Genomic DNA, 25,901 nt, shown 5'->3' on the forward strand with positions numbered 1-25,901 from the left:
GGCTCAGATTCCTTGTTGAGAACTCACCCTCTGCTATGCCTCCAGATTCCTGGACGAAACAGATTTACACGGTCCTTGTCCAAGTTTTCCCACTGATTTGAAACATTTTTGGTAAGTACAGTGGTCTTTTTAAACCAATGGTAATCATTTTTGTAGCAGTAATTACAATGTTTTTCCTTTCATCTTCAAGAATTTTTGACACAAGCATGTATATGTGAAGAAAGCAGTTCATTGTGACAATGTCAGAAGTGGTTCTTATTACTAGAGAAGCAAACTTTTCATTGATGAGACACCCCTTAGTAGAGCTGCCAACACAGATCCTCTAAAACAAGCCTTTTTGTTTCCACGTAAGAAGACGAAACATTAAGCCTTTGCTTTTTCAGGCATCTTGTTGCAACATATCTTGAATTTTGCCATCACTTACAAATCTTACAAATACTATGGCATAGCGTTAATTAGGGAAACCCAATGACTCATCAGCCTGGATAGAAAAGCTGTCTTTGGCGTGTCATTAATATGTCAACTTCTGGAGCTGTTAGAGAGTGGAATTGTTTCAGTTCTTATACAGAAATTGTTTGAGTATGTTACTCACTGTAATGTAATATGCTGGCATTTATTAGGCTCTTGCCCTCTGTGTGACTTTTTTTTTTTTTCCCTGAGCAGTTAGTTCTGTGATCGAATAATTTGCTTCTTAAGCTTTTACAATGATTATGAGTTTTTAAACCGATGTTCAATGCTGTTTTGAGGTTCCAAAAGCTATTTGACATAATCGGCATCATTGCTTGTCAAATGACAGGGCTGTGATTTTTAGTAAGTGACTTTCCAATTTTGTTGGAGCTGTTGCTATATTTGTAAGTTGTTTTCTACAGATGATGTACAATGGAATAGGCCGATTTGAACTTCCAGTCCCATTGGTAAGTACCCTTCAGTGTGAAGACAGAATTTTATTGTGTCCCTTGTTATACTGCTACATGAAATGACTCAAAACATTGCTATTTTTCATCAGTAATCTTATCTGAATTGTTTTTAGGCATAAAACCCCCTCTTTCATCTCATCTTTTTCTTTAAAAAATGGTCACAATGGATCATCAGAAGGGTTTGTAAACCAATACTACTAATAAACAGAGGGCATAATAAAAAGCTAAATGAGAGAATTGAAAAATATATAGTCACAGAATAATTTATTTCTCACCTACCCAATCCATACTTTGCAGTGTTTTTAAAAGCAAAGCATGCCTGGAGAAGGTGAGTCATGGTGAATGAAAATATCTTCTTTAACTCCCTCTGGTTTGCTATTATCCTAGTGTCTGTTACTCCTGTAAGTCACCTGACGGCTTAACTATATCAGGTTGATGTCATCTGCTTCTCCCTCCCCTCCCCACCTCCACCAAGGGCTATTATGTTCAGCAATTGCCAAAATAAGGACTTAACTAAATGAACTTCATCCTACCACTCACTGTCTTACAGGACTGAAAGACTTGTGATAAAATTGCTGACAAGGCTGTCACCACATGATGGATGGTTCACTGTCCACCATCATGTGGAGGTGTGAACATTATACAGAATATGAAGTTAAAAAAAATAAAGTTTTGTTTGTTTTTGTTTTACTTTTTTAGTCATAGTCTCTTACTGAAATCAAGCAACATTTCTATCGGGAGCTGAATGGATAAAGATTGGCATGTATATACGGTGGAATCTCAACTATTTAAAAGAATGAAACAACACCATTTGCAGCAACTTGCATGGACCTAGAGATTATCATACTAAGTGAAGTAAGTCAGAAAGAGAAAGACAAACATCATATGACATCACTTATATGTGGAATCTAAAATACAACACAAAGTAACATATCTATGAAAAAAATGCAGACTCATAGACACAGAGCACAAACTTGTGGTTGCCAAAGGAGATGAAGGGTAAAGGAAGGAAAGATGTTACTTAATAATATATATGAATGTCTCATTCCTGATCTCCACCCTGATCTCTTTTCAGGCTGTGTTGAAGGTCAGCGGCTACAGTGGCTGAAGTGGCTACTTAATCCTTGCAGAGACAGATGGCAAGTGCTAATTTATAGGTGGCAGTGGTTAGACCTTTGACATATTTACTACCTTAGGTTAAACTAAGAAAAGGGGACTTGGGGCTTTTGGATAGAAGAGGCAAGTTTTGTGAAGGTGACCAGGAAAAGTGCAGTAAACAAAGGTTTTTTAGTAAGGTTTGTTATGCAGATTTAAGCCAGTGACTTCTCCACTGCTAAGAGTTGTTCAAAGCCCTCCCCTTCAAAAGACCGAGACAACGTTAAAAAATGGATATTTCTTCTGCAAAAAGAAAATTTGTGCCCCGGCTTTATAAGTTTTCTTGCATTTGCTGTTTCTCAATTGCTTTTAGCTCAAAATAACCCATATGTCAAGGAGGCATACTTTGGGTTAGCATAATCTAGTGAAAATGCTTGCTTGTATCTATGATGACTAAATTCTAAAATTATAGCCAAGTAAAGATGTTATAATTGTTGCTTCTGTGAACAGAATTAGGGTCTGGGTATAAGAAAATATGTTGTAATTCTATAATTTGTAGTGATAGAACATTTTACTATATGCATGTATAATTTTATTTCTTTTTCAATAAAATACATTAAAAATGAATGCATTCTAACAGAAAAAAAAATCATAAAATAACAGTTCTACCTGACTTCAAACGTTTATTATTTCCATTATTCCACAGTGAGAACAGGAAACCAGAGACCTTAATCTTTTTCTCTGATCCCTGAGAGCCTCTTGCTATTAAGGTCAACTACAATGGTTGGAGGAAATTGAAATCCTAGAGGGTGGAATCCAGTCTCACATTTCCTTTTGGTCCATCTCAGTTTTCTCACTACCTAGTGATAGGTTCCCTGGAGGCTTGTGACAGACCCCACCTCCACCCCCCAAATATGGCTGTTCACCTTGGAGACTTGCTGCAGATGTGGGTACAGTCCGGAGCAAGATTATACCCTTTCCAGGGCTGTGGATGCTCAGCAAGAAAAGATAGTCTGTGGGAAACAACTGCCTCCATAGATTAACCACCTACAAAGATTAACTGCCCTCTGTCCCCAACCCAACCCCCAACCTTCCCCTCCTCTTTCTTCATTGTTCCCACCACAAGTTCCTTGCATGAAGGCCTGCCATAGATTCCCACCACAGATCCTTTATAAGCCTAACATATCCTTTCAGTAGCCGCTGGCACCATCTTGAGCTCAGCCCATTGCTTCGAATGCCTTAATAAATTTATCGTGTTTATCAACTTGGCCTTGCATATTCCTCCCTCTGCAAACATAACACCTAGTAGGTACCCAAGAATGATTTGGTAATGCCATGAAAATAATAGTAAGTGAAATATATACAGGACTATAGAATGTTTTTATTTATATAGAGCTGAAATAATTTTATTTAAAGAAAATTTTCCCCCAAAGACAGCCTTCTGGAAAATCGATTGCTTTGATGATAGTCATAAAATAAATATTTTTCTAATAGCCCCAATTACCTTAGCTTTTGCAGCTCTATGGACTAAATGCAGTTTGATTTTTTTTTTTTTTTTTTTTTTTTTTGACATTTATGGGCTAGCTAAGCTCCCTGAAGGGACATTGTCTCTTTCCAGAGATTTATGTGGTCTGAATGGTAGGGATGATAAGCACTTGCTGTTCAATAGTGTAGTTAATACTCAGCCCCAGGACAAAAGAGCAGTGAAGCATTCCCTACTCTGAGGTACAGTGGTTCTGTAGCAATCTGCAGCACTGTTTCTTTTTCTGAGGAAATTTGCATCAAAATGCTTAGTCCACAGGGAGCTCAACATTCACTCACTGCTCACTGCCCAAGGAAAACAGCTATTATGGTCATTTCCCAGTCTTTCAAGGCAGAACATAAAGAAAAGCAAAGAAAGGAAAAAAAAACACTATTGTAAAAAGAATGGCTAGAGAAACAGAGCTGTCTTAATAGAAAAATAATTCTGCCTTCAGGTGTACCTTACTTGAAACATACTAATATCCACCCATGACCATGAATTACTATTTTTCTCATAGGTACCATATTTATGGTAATGTTAGATAAGAGTGAGGGAGACAAATTTATCTTTTTGTTTCATATTTCTTAAAGTATCATATTTTGGGGTCTTATTTGTTCTCATTTATTCAATAAGAAGAATTGGAGGACTTTCAGGATTTGTTATAAGAAATGAATAAATAAATAAATAAATATGAGGGAAGGCAGGATTAGTTAAGATGATTTGGACTTTTCATGCAAACATACTTAGGTTAATGCTGAAAATTGTGCTGTTCCATTTGTGTTTAGAGATCACAGAGGTAACATTTTCTTTGCTGCAATGCAATTTTCCATTTCAAATTAACACATCAACAAGAATTAAAAGAAGACAAAATGACATATTTGACTGGGCTAGATACAGCTCCAATGCAGTATCATACCACACTACCACACGTAAAGGGTTATTTGTAACAGTGAAAATAGGATCAGGTGATATAAGATTGCCTGTGGGGGGCACAGCAGTTATTAAGTAACAGGTCTACTGCACAAGTGGGTTGCAAGTGCAGAAGACCCAACCATCATATTGCCTTAAGCTGTTGAGTGCAAGGTGGGTAGAGATGAACAAGGAAACTTTCAGACCTGTTGACTGTCAAAGAATAAGACTTACTTACTTTTTGCAAGATAGAAGAGAAAATGGGGGATTCTGCAAAAAATAAAGAAATAAATAAAGGAATTCTATAAGTGGTTTAGGAAAGCCAAAGAGTCTCCTTGTTTTATGTATAAATATGGAACTTCCCTGTTCTGTGCATTGTGCAACACTTCGATCAACCTGAAGAGATATAAGAAAAAGCAAAAGATGCATGACAGACCAGACCCAAGTTCTTTGCTGATTAGACTCTGACTCACTCCTTTGCCCTCTGCTTTCTTTCAGTTCTTTGTTGGACCATTCAAATATAAATACTAACCTTCTGGGAACAAGCATGAAAACTAAATCCAGATGGAGAAAGAAAAGAGATACAAAGGTACATGCTATAAGAAGAAACATCACCAAAATCTAAACCACAAAGAAATTTTAAAATATAGCACTATGCAATTATGTTAGAGAATTTAGAGGAAATCTATCTAAAAAAAAGATTTTCTATCTCAAAAAAAGGGGGGTAGTGGGTTCATTTAAGGAAGAGTAAAACAACAGATGGGTGAAATAATTTAGTTCTGCCAGGGAAAATACAGAGGAAGAAAATTAAACTATTATGGAGTTACAGTTAGAGAAAAATGATAGACCCAGCCAAAACAAAATCAGGCTGTAATTCGTGTCCAGATAGCCTGAAAACCCTCTTACTATAAAATATTTATAACATTTTATATTTAAATCAAAACATCATATATTTAAAATAGTAGCTAAGATATTTCAAATGCATAATTGAGTTTGACAAAGAGAAAATTAATTCTTCATACCTAAAAAAAGAAAAATAATAAACAGGGACATGACTCTACGTAGTAAGTGTTTCATAGCCCTTTCAGGAGTTCTACATCCGAATTCTTCTATCCACCTGCTTTTTCCCCATAGACCCTAGAAAATGGCCAAGCATCTGCTACACTAAAATTTTTAACTTACTTAGAAATTCCCTTTAGCTACTTTTATCTTTTTCCTCCCAACTTCACAGAAAAAATTTTCTATATTTCTATCTCTTTCTCTCTCCATCTTCAAAATCCAAGTTCAAGCTAAAAACTTATTTATACTGGATCACTGAAATTGCCTGCTATCAAGTCTCCTTGTATTTGTTGTAACTCCAATGCATTTACCATGCTGAAGGACTGAATGCTTTTTTTTTTTTTAAGCATTTCAGAAGAACATGTGGCCATGTTCTTCTGCTTCTCCTTGTCCTAAATTCTTAACCTGGCTTATGCAGCTCCTACTTATCTTAACATCCACAACTCATTCTATTATTCTACTCATTTCTCACCTTTTAAGCTCTTTCCCAAACCATGATGGCAACTATGGTCCCAACTCAAATTTGTGGCATACGCTATTCTCTTTAACTGGATTCTTCTCTCTTCCCTCTATGCATGGCTGATTCCTGATCCTTACTAATAGGTCAGCTCACTTGTTTTCCTCCAGGTACCCTTCTCTGATGACACCTGGCTAGAGCATGGCCTTTTATTCATTCGTTTGGATTGGTTCATTTTTCCTTCATCATGTTTACTATAACTGCTATGAAAAACTAACTCAATATTTATTATTAAAACTTTTCTACACACTAAAATTAGGTTTAGAAACTTTCAGTTCTCACTGAAATATCCCTAGTTTCTCTACCTTATGTCTTGTAATGAGTAGATCCAGAAGGAATATTTTGAATAAATGAATAATGCCCTTTAATACTTGCTGTATCCTTCATCTTCTTCATCTTCAGTTTTTAACATACTTCAGTGTTATGTCTGTTTCTAAGCATCTTCTGAAATTGCTCTCACTTGAGTCACTTGTTAGCTACTTGCGTCTGAATATATGAGACTTTGAAGTTTTGGAGTAACTAAACTACTGTGATGTATGTTTTGATGGCCACACTTCTCTTGAAAACTAAATATGAAAACATCCTATACATGAGAAAACAGCCAAATGGGAAAAAAAATGGTATCATGGTATCACAAATAGTTGGGCAAAAAAAATATTCTCTATAATCAGATCTCACTGATATACATATTGAATCCGAGCCACAGCTGCAACCTATGCCACAGCTGTGACAATGCTGGATCTTTAACCTGCTGTTTGACAAGAGAACTTCCAGATCTCATTGATATTTGAAAACATGACTTAGACCTAGAGACTTAAGTCTCTAAGCAAGTCCTCCTAAATCAAGAGTCTTCCAATCTGCAAGACAAGCCAAAGGATGAATTTGATCCTAGCATCCATGTAGAGTTACAGAAATAAAAGTAGTAAAACAAAAAATAAGGCAGCTTTTAACATGCTCCCAATGAGCCATGTCCTTGTGTAATCCCTTTTCTTTGGGGTTGGGTTGGATCTTGTGAGTAGCTTCCAGCAAATAGAATGCAGATAAAATCTAGCAAAAATGATGTATGTCATTTCCAAGATTAAGTTGCAAAAGACTGACTTCCTTCCTGTTGGAGCTCTCTCTTTTGCTCACTTTGATAAAGCCAGCTGCTGTGTTGTGAACTGCACTATAGAGAGATCCATGTGACAAGGAACGAAGGGTGGCCTTCATCCAACAGCCAGTGATGTACTGAAGCTGTCAGTTCAACAGCCCATAAGGAACGGAATCCCGCCAACAACAACTGAATGAGCTTGGAAGCAGATCCTGCCTCAAGCAAGACTTAAGTAGACTGCAGCTATAGCTGATACCTCGATCAAAGCCTTGTGAAAAATTTTGAGCTAAGCAAAGATCAAGTTCCTGTTCCACAGAAATGATAAGATGTAAATATGTGTTATTTTAAGGGACTAAATTTGGGGGCACAGGCTCTTTCTCAAAGGCAGACCTTGTTATTTAAAACATGGACACCAGGAATGGGAAAAGTAACCATCACACATGGAGGCTGACCTTCAAGGTCTAAGAGCCCATCCTCCTTATAATCAATTATCGTATATTCATCCCACTGAATACTTAACTATAAATAATCAGACAAGTAACTTACAACATAATTCGCATAGACTTTATAATAGACCTGTTAATAACAAATGCCCCAAAACTTAAAACCAACTTTAATTATTAAGCCCCCAGAGACATGCTAAAATACTCACATCCCTTTATAGAATTCATAACAAAATAAATTAATATATGATATTTTCTTCTCCAAAATTTTATCTTTTGCTCAGGGGAAGCCAAAACAAACAACAGTCTGGTGATAGAGTATAAGTACGTATCTTTATTCAGTAGAGAAACCCAAGGAACCTTTTACTGACTTATGATAGAATTTCTTCAGCATCTGAGTTAGTGTCTTGATCTATCTCTACATACCTCAGTTTTCTAGGGCTGTCATAACAAAATATCACAGACTGTGTTTTTAAAAAATAGAAAATTGGAGTTCCCGTTGTGGCGCAGTGGTTAACGAATTCGACTAGGAACCATGAGGTTGTGGGTTCGGTCCCTGCCCTTGTTCAGTGGGTTAAGGATCTGGCGTTGTCGTGAGCTGTGGTATAGGTTGCAGACGCGGCTTGGATCCCGCGTTGCTGTGGCTCTGGCTTAGGCCAGTGGCTACAGCTCCGATTAGACCCCTAGTCTTGGAACCTTCATATGCCGCGGGAGCGGCCCAAAGAAATAGCAAAAAGACAAAAAAAAAAAAAAAAAAAAATTATTTTTTTACACTTCTGGAGGCCAAAAGTCCAAGAGAGGTTGGCAAGTTTGGTTTCTTCATGGCCTCTGTCCTTGGTTCGTAGATGGTTACTTTCTCCTTGTGTCCTCACAAGGTCTTCTGTATATGTGTGTCTGTGTCCTAAGTTCTAATTTCCTCTCTTTATAAAGACATTAGTCATATGGGATTCGGGCCCAGCCATTTGACCTCATTTTGCCTTATTACGTTGGTGTATAGGGTTGCATATGTCCATTAGATCAAGCTTGCTACTTGGGAGTTAAAATCTTCTTTGTTCTTAGAATTTTAAAAATTTGCTCGATCCTTATTATTAATGGTCCTCTCTCCAAATACAGTCATATTCTGAGGTACTGAGGGTTGGGAATAAACATATGAATTTTGATGGGACACAATTCAATCTATAAAGTACTCAGCATTTCTGCACTTCAAAGTGGACAATAGTACACAAGAACATATTACAACAGCTGCTCTTATCACTGTATCTATGATATCTAAACTCAACGCAACCACTACAACCGTAGCATTTTCCAAGAAAAGGATTTTTATTTCCCCTTAATATTTCTTATTTTCATGGGCCATAGAAGAGATTTAAGAATAGGTAGACTAGAAGTTCCCATTGTGGCTCAATAGGTTAAGAACTCAACTTTGTCTCTGTGAGGATGTGGGTTCAATCCCTGCCCTTGCTCAGTGGGTTAAGGATCCAGCATTGCCACAAGCTGTAGCATAGGTGAAACAAAGATGCAGCTTAGATCTGGCATTGCTGTGGGCCTCAGCTGCAGCTCCAGTTAGACCCCTAGTCAAAAGAAAAAAGAAAAAAATAGGTAAACTAAAGAATATCTAAACTAGACAGGAGAATTGAAAATAAAAAAGAAAATTATAGCTTGATTTGAATCTTACTAAGATGTCAATCTTTTGCTGCCAATCTTCTTTTCAATTAGCTATGAATTTAATCTCTATCAGGAGAAATTTCCTATGAAGACATTAATTTTGCCTGCTATTTTTTACAATCTTGTTAAAAGTCAAAGTTTGCTAACTCCATGCTGCTTCTTTGACCCTCCCCCATCTTATTCCCTCAGGGGCCTAAGATGAAAGGGTAACCCTTGCAATGTGCTTTATTCAATTCTTATCTTTCCCTGGCTACTTAAATTCTTAGAGCTTGTTTCTACTTACTAATCCACTGAAAACATCCATATTTCTTCCCACACCTATATTTCAGAAATAGGAAGACTTTACTTGTCCTGAAGAAGCATAACAAACCTCAGCACCAAGTCTGCAAACAAAATCTGAAGAGGTCAATTTTTTTTTTTTTTTTTAATTCTGAGAAATCCCCTTTTCAAGGGACCTTTCATGGAAAGCTCTTCCTTTCCACATTTAAATGTGAATTTATAGAGAATTAAAATTGCCTCTGAAATCAAAGTTTCCTGAAGAAGCTCTACTTTCTCTGGAAAACAAAACAAAACAAAACAAAACAAAAAAACTTTAGTTTCAACTACGATTAGATACAGAGTACGAGGTCTTGAAACCAAAACATACTTTCTTTATTGCTATAGTTGATCCCAGCTATACCTGTTCACACTAGATGCCCAAAGATTCAAGCTCCCCATGTGGAATTTTGCCCTACAACATAAACTCCTCCTCCCCTCTCTGTGAAGTAAACATGGCAGGTTTAGTAGGTTTGACTCTGAACTTGTTTACTTACACCATTGCAGTAACAAGATAGAAGGGAACAGAAGGAGAGAAAACAAGTAAGATGCTTGGGCCTTCTAGGACACAAGGTGTGACCCTCAGAGCTTTTAAACTTTAAAAATTACCAACCCAAAGCAAAATCCATCACAAAAGGATAGGAAAAGCTAATTAATGATTATGTGGGGGCCGTGTCTTAAGGACCCACTCCCCTTTTCTTGCATTTAAGTAGTGAAGTTTGACAAAAGGGTAGACAGATTGACAGCCTCATGTGGGAAGCAGTAAAGATGGGGCAAGAAAGTTGAAATGCCCTTCCTCCCCATCACTCGTGTGGAGGTAGTAGCACAGGGAAGGAGCCCATGGATTCCATAAACCACTGCTGTTCAAAGTGTGGTCTGCAGATGGTGCTATAGTCTTCCCAACGTTACCAGTCAATGAGATAAGCTCAGAAATTGAGAGCAAGTAGTGAGACCCTTAAAGTATAGCGTTCTATTACGTCTAATTTTCAAAATATGGACTTGCATTCTTTTTGTCTACTTTTTATGTAATTTTTCAACTACTTTTTTAAAATTGTAATTTTAGAATGACTGATATTAGAATATCTATGACTGATATTGGAAACACAAAGAACCAATCTTTTACTACAGATAGCACTGCTCTGTACTCTAATGCAACAATGCTCCTAAGCACTGAATGCAAATGTCCTTTCAATTTACAAGGACACTTCAGGGACTACATTATCTTTAGCAAACCCCTAAGAGCACAAGTTTAAGAAATATTTATTCTCCCTAGTGATTTGCCATTCTCTGTTGTATGAATCTACTTCTATATTTTCTGCAACAATTAACCAACTTACTGTCTTCCTGTTTAACTTTTTCTATCTCTTGGCTTTAGCTTCCTTGGTTCACTGTGGACCATGATCCTCATGGTCATGTGTCTTGAATTCTTTGCCATCTGCTCTCCTGACAACTGACTGATTCCATATTTCCCAGTTCAAGTCCAAGATAGGGTCTCTAACTGTTCTTGATAAAGTACACATTTCTCTAGTGGGGAGATTTTATACTCAGCCACATTGTAATGTGAAGATTAGCTGATGTACTTGCTATTCTTGAGGCCAGTTTTAGCAACTATATAGATGGGGGGCTGAAGTGTCACAGAGAACAGAACACGCCTATTATCATGAAAGGGAGAAACAGGATGGGGAGATGGCAGCATTTTGATGTAGCTACCCAATAATATTAACTGTGGGAAAACAATTTTGAATTAAAAAAAGTATAGACAAATATTTGCAATCTTCTTCAATACTGTACAAAATGAATTATTTTTGAATCACAATTTTTATAAATTAATAACATAACTCTTATTTCCAGAAATGTAGACATAAGAATTTTCTAGGCACCATACAATTTAAAATGCTGAGTTTGATTTTTTTAAATTGTTTAAAGCTAATGAGAAAGCATAACTTTGAAGAACCAGGCATTAAGTTCCTATAGTTCAGGGCTTTGACTTTCATCCACCACAAGAAGGGTAGGCAGCATGCAAGGAATAGGACCCTGAACAGTATAAAGTTAGATCTGTGAATCTTATCCCAAGGTGACAGCTGTAGTAGAGTGACCTAGAAAATAAAATGCCTCTAAAACATGAGCATGAGGGAGACAGAAAGAGACAGAGACACGCAGAGAGAAAAACTTAGTATAAATTAATTAAACAAGTGACAAATGTGCAATTATAAAGAAATTTAACTATATTAAAATTAAGAACTTTTGCTGTAGAAAAGAGTACTATAAAGAAGTAAAAAGATAAGACATAAAAGAAAGATGTCCACAAACACATAAAACAGGTAAAGGGTGAATATTTAAAATATTTTAAAAATTTGTGAGTTCAAAACCAACAATAATAATAATTATATATTATTATTATTATTATATTATTATTCACCATACCAGTGGTGAATTTTTAAAAATTGAGATATTTCACAAAATTAGTAAGCTGATGAAAATAAATTAAAATATTGAGATAAAAATTCTGTACTCATTAAATAGCAAAAATTAAAATGTCATGAAAAATTTGGGGTGTGCATATAGAGCAACTAGAACATAAATCGCTAGAGGATTGATTTATTTATATAAACACATGGAAATCAATTTTGTATTATTTAGTAAATCTAAAGGTGTGAATACCACATACCCCAGTAATCCTATTCCTGGTTGTTTGCCCTGGAAACAATTGCAACGGTGTTCACAGCAGCACCATTTGGAAGTACTAACATTTGAAATAACTCAATCTTCCACTGACAGAAAAAAATGGGTAAATAAAAGGTGGTAGAGTTCATAATAGGATACTGTACAGCAATGCAACATAGATTAGAACCTTGCCCATTTAATAACAATCAAAAATAATATTGAACAAAAAGAAAAACATATAGGATAATAATACAGTTCCACTTCTGTAAAATGTATAAAGTAGGCAAATAAGTTGTATAATGCTAGAGATACATTGATACATGTAAAACTATTTCTTTAAAAGGCAAGAGAATGATAAACACGAAATTCAGGAACTTTGTGAATTTTCCTGGATTCCTTTCCGAGGAAGGACTGCAGACAGAATGGAGAGAGGCAAACAGAGGAATCATAGATACATCATGTTTTATTTATTTATCTGGGTGGTAAATATAAGGATGTTGTTTTACTATTATTTTTTAAACCATAAACATACACTACAAATATTTTTCTATCTTTGATATAGTTTATAACAAATTAAAACTATAAAAGATATACATCTTTCATTTCAAGTAATTAATATATATGACAGTTTATTTGTAATGTAAACATAAACCCAAAGCTCTTCCTTGAAACAAAGTTCTTGCCTCTGCACAAAAGAGTATCACAGAAATAACTTATTTATGTTGGATAATTAGACAAAGTCTCTGTATTGTATTGTAGTGAAAATGTTTAAAGAATTTTAGAATTAAACAAACCATTCACCTTTGCATACAAATTTACAAAGTTATTTTTTTAGAATTTCCTAAAGTTCTATTTTGATAGTATCTACATTGGTAAAAATTCAGTCCTTTTCCAATTTTCAGACTGCTTTGATTAATCATCTTTCCATGTATTTGAATATTCTATTAGATGAGAAAAGAAAAGAAGCAGAGAAAAAAGAGAATAAAAAGTAGATAAACAAAGGAAGTTCCCTTGTTGCACAGCGGGTTAAGGATCTGGCATTACCACAGCTGTGGCATAGGTTGCAACTGCAGCTCTGCTTCAGTCCCTGGCCCAGGAACTTCCACATGTCATGGGTATAGGAAAAAAAAAAAAGAAAAGAGAAGTAGGTAAATGAATACAAATGAATATGAACTCATTTGAATAAGAAAAATAATTTAAAATGTATTCTAAAAGATTGAATATGTTACATAACACTAGATTCATCCATTAGAGATAGTTGATTATATAACAATAACTTCCTGAAATGTGTTATAACTGGAATTTTGTTTTGTACCTCTTAAATGTTTGTTTTAATTTATAACACTGGAAAGAAGGATAATTTATTGGAATAAGTTTGGTTTTTCCCTATTTCATGAATAGAAAATCACTATGAACTCCTTATAAAATATTCACTTTGTACCCACACCTGTAGATACAAAATATTTTTATTTGACATATATAATCAAAAGTTATACTATCATAAATTGTGAAGGAAAAAGTTAAAATGGGGATATGACGTTAATGGATTGCAGTAATAAGAATATTGGGGAAAATTAGAGAATTTTTTTTTATCTCAGGATATATATATATTTATATGCATAAACTTGTAGATTACTAATTTAATTACAAGATGGGCAAATTTCAGTCTTTGAGATCTGAAAACAATGCTAAAAATAATTTTTTTAATCTCATGAGATAAATTACAAAAATTAACAGCAGTTCCTGCTGTGGCACAGTGGAAACGAATCTGACTAGGAACCATGAGGTTGGGGGTTCAATCCCTGGCCTCGCTCAGTGGGTTAAGGCATTGCCGTGAGCTGCGGTGTAGGTCGCAGATGCGCTGGGATCCCATGTTGCTGTGGCTGTGGCGTAGGTGGGCTGCTACAATTGGACCCCTAGTCTGGGAACCTCCATATGCCACAGGTGCGGCCCTAAAAAGCCAAAAAAAAAAGAGCGAGAATCACAGACATCATTTTGGAACATGTCACTGAAGTTAAATAGTTCATTCTTCTCATTTTTAATCACAAAGCACCTAAAACTCAAAGGAAGGAATTGAATTTTCCAAGAGCCTGTTTGCTTTTAGTTTTAATTTTGGTTTTAATTTTCAAGAACTGCCATATAGTTCATAGTTGTTTGTCTACATTTTTTTTTTTTAACATGTACACATTTGTCTCCATACTATTTGGCCATGAGTCATGTGGTTTCACTATACCTTATGTTCCTGTTGCTGCAATCAACAGCAATACAAATGATTAATTAAAAGATTTTTTTACATGCTCCAAACAGGAGTTCTACAACTTTTAAATAAAAACTTACTAAAAAGTTTATTCATAAAGCCATGTTCAGAAAAATAGTTTACAACTTAAGATAAAACACTATTTGAATTAAATTTGATGAAATTAAACTTCAGACGAAATGCATAGGGGAGATTTAGTGAATGAAAATAATAAACATAGAATGGTTTTGTGAGATTATATAAAAATATAACAGTTATAAACATGCACATAGTTACATATTTTTCTATATGTTATTCCCAGTTGCTATAAATCAAACCAATATTTAAGGCAATTTTACTATGTATAGTCTAACCTATATATAGTAATTATTTCACTCATTATATGTTTTGATTGATTTGCTCTGCTCTAATACATATGAAGTTACATATATTTAATTTTAAATTGTTGATACTACTATATAATAGGGAAATGTTTTATTTCTTTAGTTATGAACCATGAACCTAAAACAATTTTTCAATATGGATTAAATAAGTTGTTAATAATTACACTGTAAGTCACTACATACTTAAATAAGAATCATTATAGATTTTTAAAGCTGGAAGAAGCCTTAGTATAGTTAAGTAGATTTAGCAGAATATTGAACTTGTTTGCTTAAGGATAGCAAAAATTGTCCCCTAGTGTGTAATAACTACTCATTGCATCACTAGTGGGTTGTATAAGATCTGTTGAGGGCTCAAACTAGATGTCATAGACTGACATACTAAAGACCAAAGAAGGAGAATATCTTTAGCAGAACTCTTTAGAAGCCATGGATATTGGGTGGGGGGCAGGGAGCCATTGCTGAGAGTTCTCATGCAAACACTAACTAGGGAAAAGAACCAGGGATCCCTTTGCAGGGGACTCTAATGTCTTTGGGGGTTCTGGTCTCTTGGGGAAGAGCATTCTCAAGAGTCTAGTGTCCATCATCACACTGCCTGGTCTAAACTTTTAAAAGTACCTTTTTTTCTTTCTTTTTTCTTTTACTTATGTACAATTTTAAAAATAAAAGACAGGAGATCCTGTGGTAGCTCAGTAAGTTAGAAGCTCGACTGTTATCTCTGTGAGGATGTGGGTTTGATCCCTGGCTTGACTCAGTGGGTTAAGGATCTGGCGTTGCTGCAAGCTGCAGCATCAGTCACAGCTGTGACTTGGATTTGGTGGTGTTGTGTTTGTGGTGTAAGCCTGCAGCTGCAGCTACAATCTGACCCCTACCCCAGGAGCTTCCATATATCTCAAAAGAGGCCCTAAAAAGAAAAAATAAATATACAAATAAATAAAACACTTCTAAAGTATCATTGCCTAATGGTCAAATAGTAAATGTGGAAAATAATACAGGTCAACTGTAGTCAATTTTATTATTGTTTCAAAATATTTGTTCTTGCTTCCTGTAAGAGGTTATATAATCCTACCATTGCCACATGCTGTCCAGGAGCAAATGTGACACATACCACATCTGAGCAGGATCCTTAAGAACTATTACGCATTTCTGCCTGTCGCTGTGCAATTTTTCCTTACCATAAAAACAGGCATATCCTGGAAAGTGACAGCTCCCTCAGCCTGGATTCTATAATAAGAAGACAAGAGAGATAGGGACACAGTCAGTTCCTAGCAACCAACCCTTAACATGAGCAAGAAGCGCACCACTGTTCTGTAGGTTGCTGAGATTCAGGGCATGTGTGTCAGGGTATCTTAACAACAAAAACTGACAGCTGAGAGCCACTGCAGTTTGTTCAGCAAGGAAGGTATGGTGTCTTCACCACTTATCTCCCCTGCTGAAAGGCATGCAGGGCCGCACCTAATGCCCCTTCTAGGAGAGGGACATTATCTTATAAAAATTTAAAGCAGCAAAAACGAAAGCATGATAAAGAAGCCTTATTATTCAGGAGAGAGCAAGCTGATTGGGGAGGCTGGCTTCAGGTTCCCACCATTTATTTGAAAGAGTTGCCTTGGAATTCCAGGTGGCCCATAAGGATCTGGGGGTTGAAAGATAGCAGAATGTGGGTACAACCCCTCTAGGAGAAGGGGCCATGGTTTCCAGCTGGCTCATTGCCCAGGTAACTTCAAAGACTATCCTAAGGTCGCTATCAGACAATTCTGCACATTACTCAAGAGGAGGACAGAAAGATAAGTAGGAACAAATTCCACCCCAAAAAAACATAAATTCCGTGGTATCTGGAAGGAAATGGAGAATCAATAAAGGATTTTAAGCAGTTAAGTAATACAACTTGATTTGTATTTTAGAAAGTTAGCCTCACAGAAAGGTAGAGGGTGATCTGAATCAGAGAAAATCTGTAGATAGATAAATTACGAAGGCAATTTCACAGTTGTGAGGACATGTTGACTACCTGAAATTTGGGAGTGATTTATTCAACAACCACAAAACCACAGTATACTTCCACATATGTGCTTCCTTTTCTAAAATTCCTATGCTTAGAAACAGTTTTAATCACGTGTTACTTGCTGTGGCACTATGTCAAAAATTCAGATTGCACACATCTTGTCCTGAAAGTTTTTGGTCTTTGTTATCTATCTGCCCTTGCAGATTAAAAGCATATTCAGGTGTCCTTTTAGAGCATCTGGCCTAGATCACTTCACTTGGAAGGGATTTCTTATATCTTTTTTTAAAAGCTTTATTGAACTATAGTTGATTCACAAGGTTATGGTAATTTTTGCTGTACCATAAAGTGATTAAGCCATATATATACACATATGCATTCTCTTTCAGATTCTTTTCTCTCATAGATTATCACAGAATATTGAAGAGAGTTCTCTGCACTATACAGTCAGTCCCCATTACCAAGTAAAGGAATATAATATGTAATGAGTAGAGCATATTTGAACATGTTGATCCCAAAGCCACATCAAGAGTTTATGAAATTATTGTAAGTCCCTGATGCACCCAGCAGGAGGACTTGAAGTCTGAAATCCAGCCTGAACACTAAATCATGTAACCAAGAGAAAGAAACGTGTTTTAATCAGTCACATGAAAGTCATGGGTGACTGGGCAAGCTCTGAATTCACAAAACAAAACAAAAAAAGATTTCAGTAAATAGACCAAAGTATTATTTGCCCAAAGGTAAAATAATATTTTTGAAGGGGTTAAGGAGAATGTGCACAATACTCTTCCACTCTCCTAACAAAGTTTCCATAAATTTTGGTGAATAAATGCTTTTCAAGGTATGGTAAGCTGATGGTCAATCTTTAAAAACTTTAAATGATTGTCTTTCCTAAGTTTCACCAGATGAATGTGTATTCCTTTGAGGGACAGATTTTCAGAGTTCCTAACACATGCTTTCTGAGAGTCCTACCCTGTTTTATTATTTTTTTTTTAATCTTTTTCTGAGAACTGAGAAGCCCAGAGGATTATTGTGGTAAGTTAACTATCCCAAATCACTTATGTCATTTGACAAAATGTTACCAGTGTGTATTGTTAGAGTACCAGAACACTGCATTCATTAAAAAACTGTTGCCAGAAAAATTTGTATGTTTGGCATTTGCCTCAAGAACTATTCAATTTTGTCTCCATTATATTAAAACGCCATATGTTCAATAGTAATAATAATGATGAAAATGATTGCTATAGGAGTATTGTGTTGACATTTCTATCTCTCTTGCCAAAAAAGTTTCCAATTAAACCAATGGTAAATAGTCAGTTAAATATAAGTTGTTAAAAGCGTCAGTTATAAAATAGAAAGAACATTTTTTTTTGCCATGGTTGTTTTGTATTTCTAAGGCATATTTTCACTATGTATTTAATAGAATCAGTTTTTGAAATAGTAACATTTGGAAGGGATAATATAGAAATATTAGTGAGTTATTCACTTTTCAGGAATATTCTGGATGAAATAATGTTTGAACTTCAGGGTGAACTAAATGATCTAGAAATGCTGGGCAAATAAATATGATTACCTGTTTGTTTCTATAGGTGTGCCACTGAGTACGCAAGAATGAAGAGAAATTCCCAAAGGTCAAAGATGAAGATGAGACTGAAAGCAGGAATATGACAACATCCAATAACACTGTACAGCTTCTCTGGCAGATGGTTATATTCCTAATGTATTGATTTCCAAGGTAAGGTGTAGGTGTGTGTAGTGGGGTGTGTGTGTGTGTGTCTGTGCATCTGTGTATAAACCCTGAGAAATAGCACATTAGATGGAGGGAGGGGGCTTCAGCAAAATATTAAACTATCTAATACATTCATTTGTTTTTTGATAGGCAAGAAATAGCTTTATTAAGATAGGTTTCTTTTGAGACATACAAGCAGGCAAGCAAGGAGGCTCTGCCCTGAGGATTAGGTGGGCTACAGTTTTCTCATCCAAGGGAAGACGGGGTGGAAGAAAAAACTAATACATTTATTCAAAATATCACTTTTTATTTTCTAATTTTGGAACATTCAATATATTCATAGTGCACGTTTACAATTAGAAATGAATGTTGCATAACTGGGAAGGGCATCTCATATGTTCTTTTACAGATAAGTGTGCAATTTGGAAACCACTAATGCAAGGACTTTGGTTGCAAGGAAAGGAAAAAAAAAATGCCCTGATCTTTTTCTGAAACTATTAAAGGGCTACGATATTGAAGAAATAAGGACAAGAATAAAATCTGGGAGTTCCTGTCATGGTTCAGTGGTTAACAAACCCAACTAGTAACCATGAGGTTTTGGGTTCAATCCCTGGCCTTGCTCAGTGAGTTAAGGATCCACCGTTGCTGGGAGCTGTGGTATAGGTCGCAGACACAGCTCAGATTCCACATTGCTGTGGCTGTGGTGTAGGCCGGCAGCTACAGCTCTGATTCGACCCCCTAGCCTGGGAACCTCCATATGCCTCGGTGCAGCCCTAAAAAAGGCAAAAAAATAAATAAATAAATAAAAAATAAAATCTGCCCACCAGCACAAAGAAAAAATAGTAAAAGCTTATCTATATTAGATAATGAGATATAAAATGCTTATATAAAACATGACCAGATAAAATCAAGTGGTAGAAATTAGTAAAAGCTTATCTATATTAGTAAAAGCTTATCTACCAGATAAAATCAAGTGGTAGAAATTATATACCAAGAATGAACAATATTAACAATGCCAAAAGCCTTTTCAAAGGAAGAACAAACAGACATTTTGCCAAAAGGCTGTATTACAGGTTAAAGAGAATATAATAAGATAAATTATTCACCAATAACTTACAGCAATTATATATGTGCATATGTTGGAGTCCCCGTCATGGCTCAGTGGTTAACGAATCCGACTAGGAACCATGAGGTTGCAGGTTTGATCCCTGGCCTTGCTCAGTGGGTTAAGGATCCAGTGTTGCTGTGAGCTGTGGTATAGGTCACAGACACAGTTTGGCTCCTGCATTGCTATGGCTCTGGTATAGGCTGGTGGCTATAGTTCTGATTGGATCCCTAGCCTGTGAACCTCCATATGCTGTGGGTGCGGCCCTAGAAAAGACAAAAAAAAAAAAAAAAAAAGTGCATGTGTTTACTAATGTTGTCTCAATTTATAAAGCAAAACCTAATACAAATAGAAGAAAACATTGAAAATAGTATTATATGGAGTTCCCATCCTGGCTTAGCAGGTTATGAACCTGACCAGTATCCGAGAGGATATAGGTTTGATCCCTGGCCTTGCTCAGTGGTTAAGGATCTGGCAGGCATTGCAGTGAGCTGTGGTGTAGGTCTCAGATGAGGCTGAGGCCGGGATCTGGTGTTGAGGTGGCTGTGGCATAGGCCAGGCAGCTACAGTTCTGATTCGACTTGTAGCCTGGGAACTTCCATATGTTGCAGGTGTGGTCCTAAAAAACAAACAAACAAACAAACAAATATTGTTATTAAGAGAAAATTGAAAGACCACTGAAAGACTAATGGATCAAGCAAATTTTTAAAATTCTAAGAACAAAGAAGATTTTAATTCACAAGTAGCAAGCCTGATCTACTGGACGTATGTAACACTATACTCCAAGGATACAAATTTACCTTTTTGGACAAGCACCAATGGAACCTTTCAAAACAGCAGTGATGTAAAGTGATGATGGTGGGGAAACTCCTTTGATGGTTCCTATTCTTATCACCAGGCCACACATGTTAAGTTTTTCATGTTTCCAGAAACACCCATGATTTTAGAGAAGAAGCTAGAAATGTCCCTTTTTTTGGCCCTAGTTTCCCCAGGAATAGGAACTGGCAGTCAAGCTTGCAGGCAGCTTCCAGACTGACCATCAGCTTAATTGGAAATTGGAATTGGAAATTGATTGGTAAGTTTTTGACCATTAATTTGAAGCCCTGGTGATAAATGAGGGTTATTAGGAAGGGAATCTCTACGTATACTTAAACTATACTTAATCTCCACATACGGACAATAACAAGGTCATAATTCCATCTAACATGATACAACTATCCTGCATACAATCAAAAAAACACTAAAATCTCCTTTCCAGAAGAGGAGGTAAAGACCTTGAGTAATGTTTACATTTCACCTGATATCCCTTATCTTGAATTATGTAAAATTAATAACACTTAAATACTGACATAAACTGAAAACTCATTACTCAATACATCACATGAAGAGGGAATAAAGAGAAAAGAAGGCAACAATATTTGCTTAATATGTGCGTATATACACCCAAACATATCCATAACAAAATAAGGAGAAATGCTCATGACGTTCAGTCTTCATTTCTGTACCTGTCATGTGGTCATGGCTGGTATTTATAACAGTCTTCTTTAACTATCCTTTCCCTTTGCTTTCATAAAGCACCCCATTGTTTACAGTTCTTTACCTGGTGGGATGAATTGAAACTTTATTCCTGAAGGGTCTTGGCCACTAGTAGTCTTGCTTGGATTATGCTGCAGTTTGCCATTGACCTTAAAATAGGGCATGGGAATACTAAGAGTCATCCTGAAGGATCGCCTGTATTCCAGGCACACATATCCTTAGCTCCATTGTGAATAGCAGTCCAATTTCCCCTTGGTAGTCAAGATCAATCTAAATTTTTGCTTCTTGTTTCCATAACTTTATACTCCACTAGCCTAAAGGCCTTAGTTCCAGAGAAAGGCTTCCACCAGGAGACACAGCAATGATTCCACTGAACTGGAAGTTAAGACTGCCCTCGGTCACTCTTGGTTCCTCATGCCTCTGAACTAACTGGAAGAGAAGGGAGATGTGGTGTTGGCTGGAGTGATTGATCCTGACTACCAAGAGGAAATTGGACTGCTATTCACAACCACAACGGAGGTAAGGATATGTGTGCCAACACCATATCTCCCTTCTCTGCCAGTTGGTTCAGAGGCATAAGGAGCCAAGAGTGACCGAGGGCAGTTTTAACTTCCAGTTCAGTGGAATCATTGCTGTGTCTCCTGGAGGAAGCGTTTCTCTGGAACTAAGGCCTTTAGGCTAGTGGAGTATAAAGTTATGGAAACAAGAAGCAAAAATTTAGTGAGTGGGTCCCTACAAGTAATAGTAACTGATGTCATTCTCATTTCCATCTTTTGATTTCTGGATGGACCCGTGATTGCTGGCTGTCAGACAAAATATTATGGATGCTTCTTCAGAGCTTGTATAGCCTTCTGGGCAAATTTATCCCAATCTTGAAAGGTATTGGTACCTAATAGACACTGTAATTGAATCTTCAGAAGTCCATTCTTCCATTCTAACAAAACAACCACTTCAGAATGGTAAGGAACGCAGTCACACCAGTGAATTCCATGAGCATGGGTCCACTGCTGCACTATTTTTCCTGTGAATGAGTTCCTTGATCAGAAGCAACGCTGCATGGAACACCAGGACAGTGCACAAGGTTTTCATCCTTTAAGTCTACAAATGGTAGTTTTGGCAGAAGCATTACATACGAGGAAGGCATATCAGTATCCAGAGTAAGTGTACATTCTAGAAAAGACAAAATACTGCCTTCTTTCATGATAGAAGCTGTCTGATACAGTCACCTTTCCACCAGGTAGCTGGTTGATCATCCCGGAAACAGAACCACTCTAGAAACGGAACTATTTCAGGGTAGGTCTCTGTTGCCGGCACACTGGTCAATCAGCAATGGATGTGGCAAGGTCAGCCTTAGGGAGTGGAAATCCACGTTGCTCAGCCCATGTGGAACCTCCATCGCTGTCACTGTGCTGCTTTGTTCAGGAGCCCCTTCTGTAATGACAGGGGTGGCTGCAGAAAGAGGCTGACTGCATTCTTATAACTGGTGTGAGCAAAGCCTTTTATTTTATCTTGTTGCCCCCACTTCATTTCTAATCCACATTCCCTTTCCTCTCTACGTAGCATTTTTTTAAATGTGTTTCATTCATCTCCTTAGGTATTTATTGCTTTTATTAAAATGTAATGCTGTTTTGTGTGCATGCATTTAATTTGTGTAAATAATATTGGACCATAGTTTGTATTCTGTTTCTTACTTTTTAGAGAGAAGAAAATTTAGGGTCAAAGAGATCAAGTGACTTTTCCAGGGTTTCATAGCCTGTATATTTATACCTGAGATTCAAACCAAAATATGTTTAATTCTGAAAGCCCTTGTTATCTGCAATACGCCGCACTATTTCCATTGATTCACAGTATAACCAAACTCCTAGCATGTGGAAAAGTATTTTATAGGAATTTTACTGCATTTAATTCTTCATGTATATTGAAGGTAAAACTCAACATTTTTGAAGGCAAAACTCATCATTTTTGAGATCAAAGAATACTATGCCATTTGTTCACTTCCTACTTTTACTAAATATGTACTCACATTACAAGTCATTATGGCTTTAACATAATAGCAACATCTGCAGATTACACAGTGTATTTGTTTCAATAAACCTAAGTTTATAAAATTTGGAAATTTTATCTTATGATGGAACAGATAGATGAAACACATGTCTGAATGATAAAGATGATATGAAACAGAGTCTGTTCCCTTACTTTGAAGAAACATCAGGCTGGTGGATTGTTTACAGTTTATAATAATAATTATTTTCATGATGTTTTGCCTGCCTTTTAAAAAAATAAAAATTATAAAAAATAAAACCCATTTTCCATAGGATCGTAATTTGTAACTTTTAGAAGAAAGCAAATAGCTTATAAAGTTTGGCTTGAGCCATTTCATGGGCTAAGTGCTCTCTAAACCCTGGTAACTAAAGAAACCATTTTCCAAGAGAGTAAAAAAGAAGGAGAAGTTTGCCATCAAAACAAGGAAAATATCAACAGCAAATTTTGCTCAGTGCATCCACAGCTAACTTGCCCAGGGCTCTGTGACCTCGACTCTCTCCTCTCCCGCTTCTTGATCTGATGCAGTAATTTGGTTCCCTCACAACAGCATGTCTCCCAGCATGCTGGGGTACTCACTTCAATCTGAAGGTGCCTGTGATGACTTGCTCTAGGCTATACGTCTCTTTCCTGCTGCTGAAAGCAAAGGCCCTGGAGCTGGGTACCCTGTGACAGTTAGAAAGGTTAAGGCACAGCTTGTGTAAAATGAGCATCCTAGCTCTGCATAATGAGGTGTAGGAGAGTGTCAGAAGGTGGGGACTATGTCAATCACTGGGAAGTTGTAACATTCAATAAAGAAAAAGACAGTATGTATTCTTGGCATGAGGGTATTTTATTCTCTGAAAAGATTCTGAGCATGCTTGATTTCTAGATGAGAATGAGTACTCATGTGTATTCAGTTGTATTTGTTATGTCCTCTAAGAAGGTAACTATCACACAGGGTTATTTTTATTGGTTGATTTATCCAAATAAGAGTCAATACATGTCAAATTTTCAAGCTACATTTCAAATATAGGCATTCTTATTTGCATTTAATTTCTCACATAAGTTTTTTTTTGCATTTTCTTGTTCAAACACATTATTATCACCAGTCAATTATAAATTGGAAGAGAAATTTTCCCATCTTTAATATGTTCTTTAAGTATGGCTCTGCAAGATATAATTAATATAACAAGATATATTTAATATAGTGGCTCTCATGTAGACTTCTTTTGCCCACTGGGTAGGAGAATATAACAAAGTAGCATTTACTGGTTAGGAGAAATTGCCAAATAACATTCCTTTTGGCTTGACTAATCACATCAACATGAAATAACCTTGAGCTTTTATTAAATTTTTCAGGACAGGCAAATTCCATTAGTATCTGTCAGAGTTCACTGGTTGGTACAGGCAAAAAGGTCAAGGAATGCTTGGTGCATAATTCAATTCTCCTATTTCTGATATGCTTCGAACAATATATTCCCAATTGTGCAACCCACAGTAGTAGGTTGAAATGTTTTGATAAGTACCAGAATGGGAGAAAATAGCATAGGTAAGATTGGTAAGGAAATAACAATTATTGAGTACATTTTGTGAGCTAGGTATGCTAGGTATGCACATATGCTTTCCAGGTAGCTGTTCCCCCAAAGTTTGTGATATCGCAGTTATCCTCACTAACTACTGATAAACATGACTCAGAAAGTTATTTACCTTTCTGAAAACCTGAATAAAAGTCTTAAAACCAGTAAAAAGCAGATCCTGAAGTAGAACCCAGGTGTTTCTGACTAACATTTTCTCTAATTTTTGCTACTAAAAAAGTCAATGAGGCAAGTAAAGGATCAGAAAGCAGGTAAACCAACAGGAATTAAGAAGATGTATTAAAGATTAGCTAAAGTTAAAATAATATGGGCAAACTTTTTATTTATTTATTTTAAATATTTGGAGAACTTTAAAGGTAAACTGGAGAGAGTGTTAAGTGGTTAACAACTCAGATGACCCACTGGAACTGAAGAAAGAACATGACAGGCAGGAAACCTAAAAGGATACTTTTGGCTTGAAACCTGGTGGGGAGGAAGCTTGTAATTCCAACCACAGTTACTCTCAAATCTAACAAGAGTTGTTAAATAAAAAAATCCTGGTTACAGTTACTCAGGTGAAAATTACAAACAACCAGTAGATCACAGTTGTGTCCAAGATTGACTCTTGAGCAATGGGTAAACAGACATGAGCTATTGCAGATGGAGAGAGAGGGAGGGAGAAAGAGAGAGGGAGGGAGAGAGAGAGAGGGAGGGAGGGAGGGAGAGAGAGGGAGGGGGAGAGAGAGAAGGAAGCAAAGGGATAATAAGGGCTCAAACTAAGGCAGCTTTGAGAGTGAAAGGTGAAAAAAAACAAAAAGGGAAGAAACTTTGAAGAGGACCTGGTGACCTATGGGATAGGGATATAAGGGACAAAAGATGTAAAATGACTAGAATTAGGGGAAAGAAAGTCCAATTACTGAGATCAGAAATGCAGAAAAAGCATTGGAAGGGCTGGGCTGAGGAAACAATGTGCTATTGAATCTATTTGCATACTTAATTTTTGACATGATGTCTTCTTTTCTGGGATTTAAAAATCATAAATTTGCTTTATAGTAATAAGATAGCATAATATAATTCAAAATATTTTTGAAAATTCATATTTTTGA

The 25,901-nt window shown here is 36.3% G+C and overlaps 1 long non-coding RNA gene across 2 annotated transcripts; it reads left to right on the forward strand.

The window, feature by feature from the left end:
* The first annotated feature begins 14 nt into the window (after nt 1–14).
* On the forward strand, nt 15–23,929 carry LOC146397519 (uncharacterized). 2 transcript variants are annotated; one of them, XR_014824520.1, is made up of 6 exons: nt 15–111; nt 1,617–1,772; nt 4,942–5,032; nt 18,419–18,564; nt 20,647–20,738; nt 22,010–23,929. It is a non-coding gene; the product is annotated as an uncharacterized LOC146397519 (long non-coding RNA). The 2 variants fall into 2 exon arrangements; XR_014824521.1 differs by lacking the exons at nt 4,942–5,032; nt 18,419–18,564; nt 20,647–20,738; nt 22,010–23,929 and adding an exon at nt 1,993–2,530.
* The last annotated feature ends 1,972 nt before the right edge of the window (nt 23,930–25,901 follow it).

The sequence above is a fragment of the Sus scrofa genome, chromosome 13 (genome assembly GCF_054392235.1).
Source record: "Sus scrofa isolate SSC_HxYL_T2T_F1_AM1 chromosome 13, Sscrofa_HxYL_maternal_Yorkshire_Landrace_v2.0, whole genome shotgun sequence".
Taxonomy (NCBI): Eukaryota; Metazoa; Chordata; class Mammalia; order Artiodactyla; family Suidae; genus Sus; species Sus scrofa.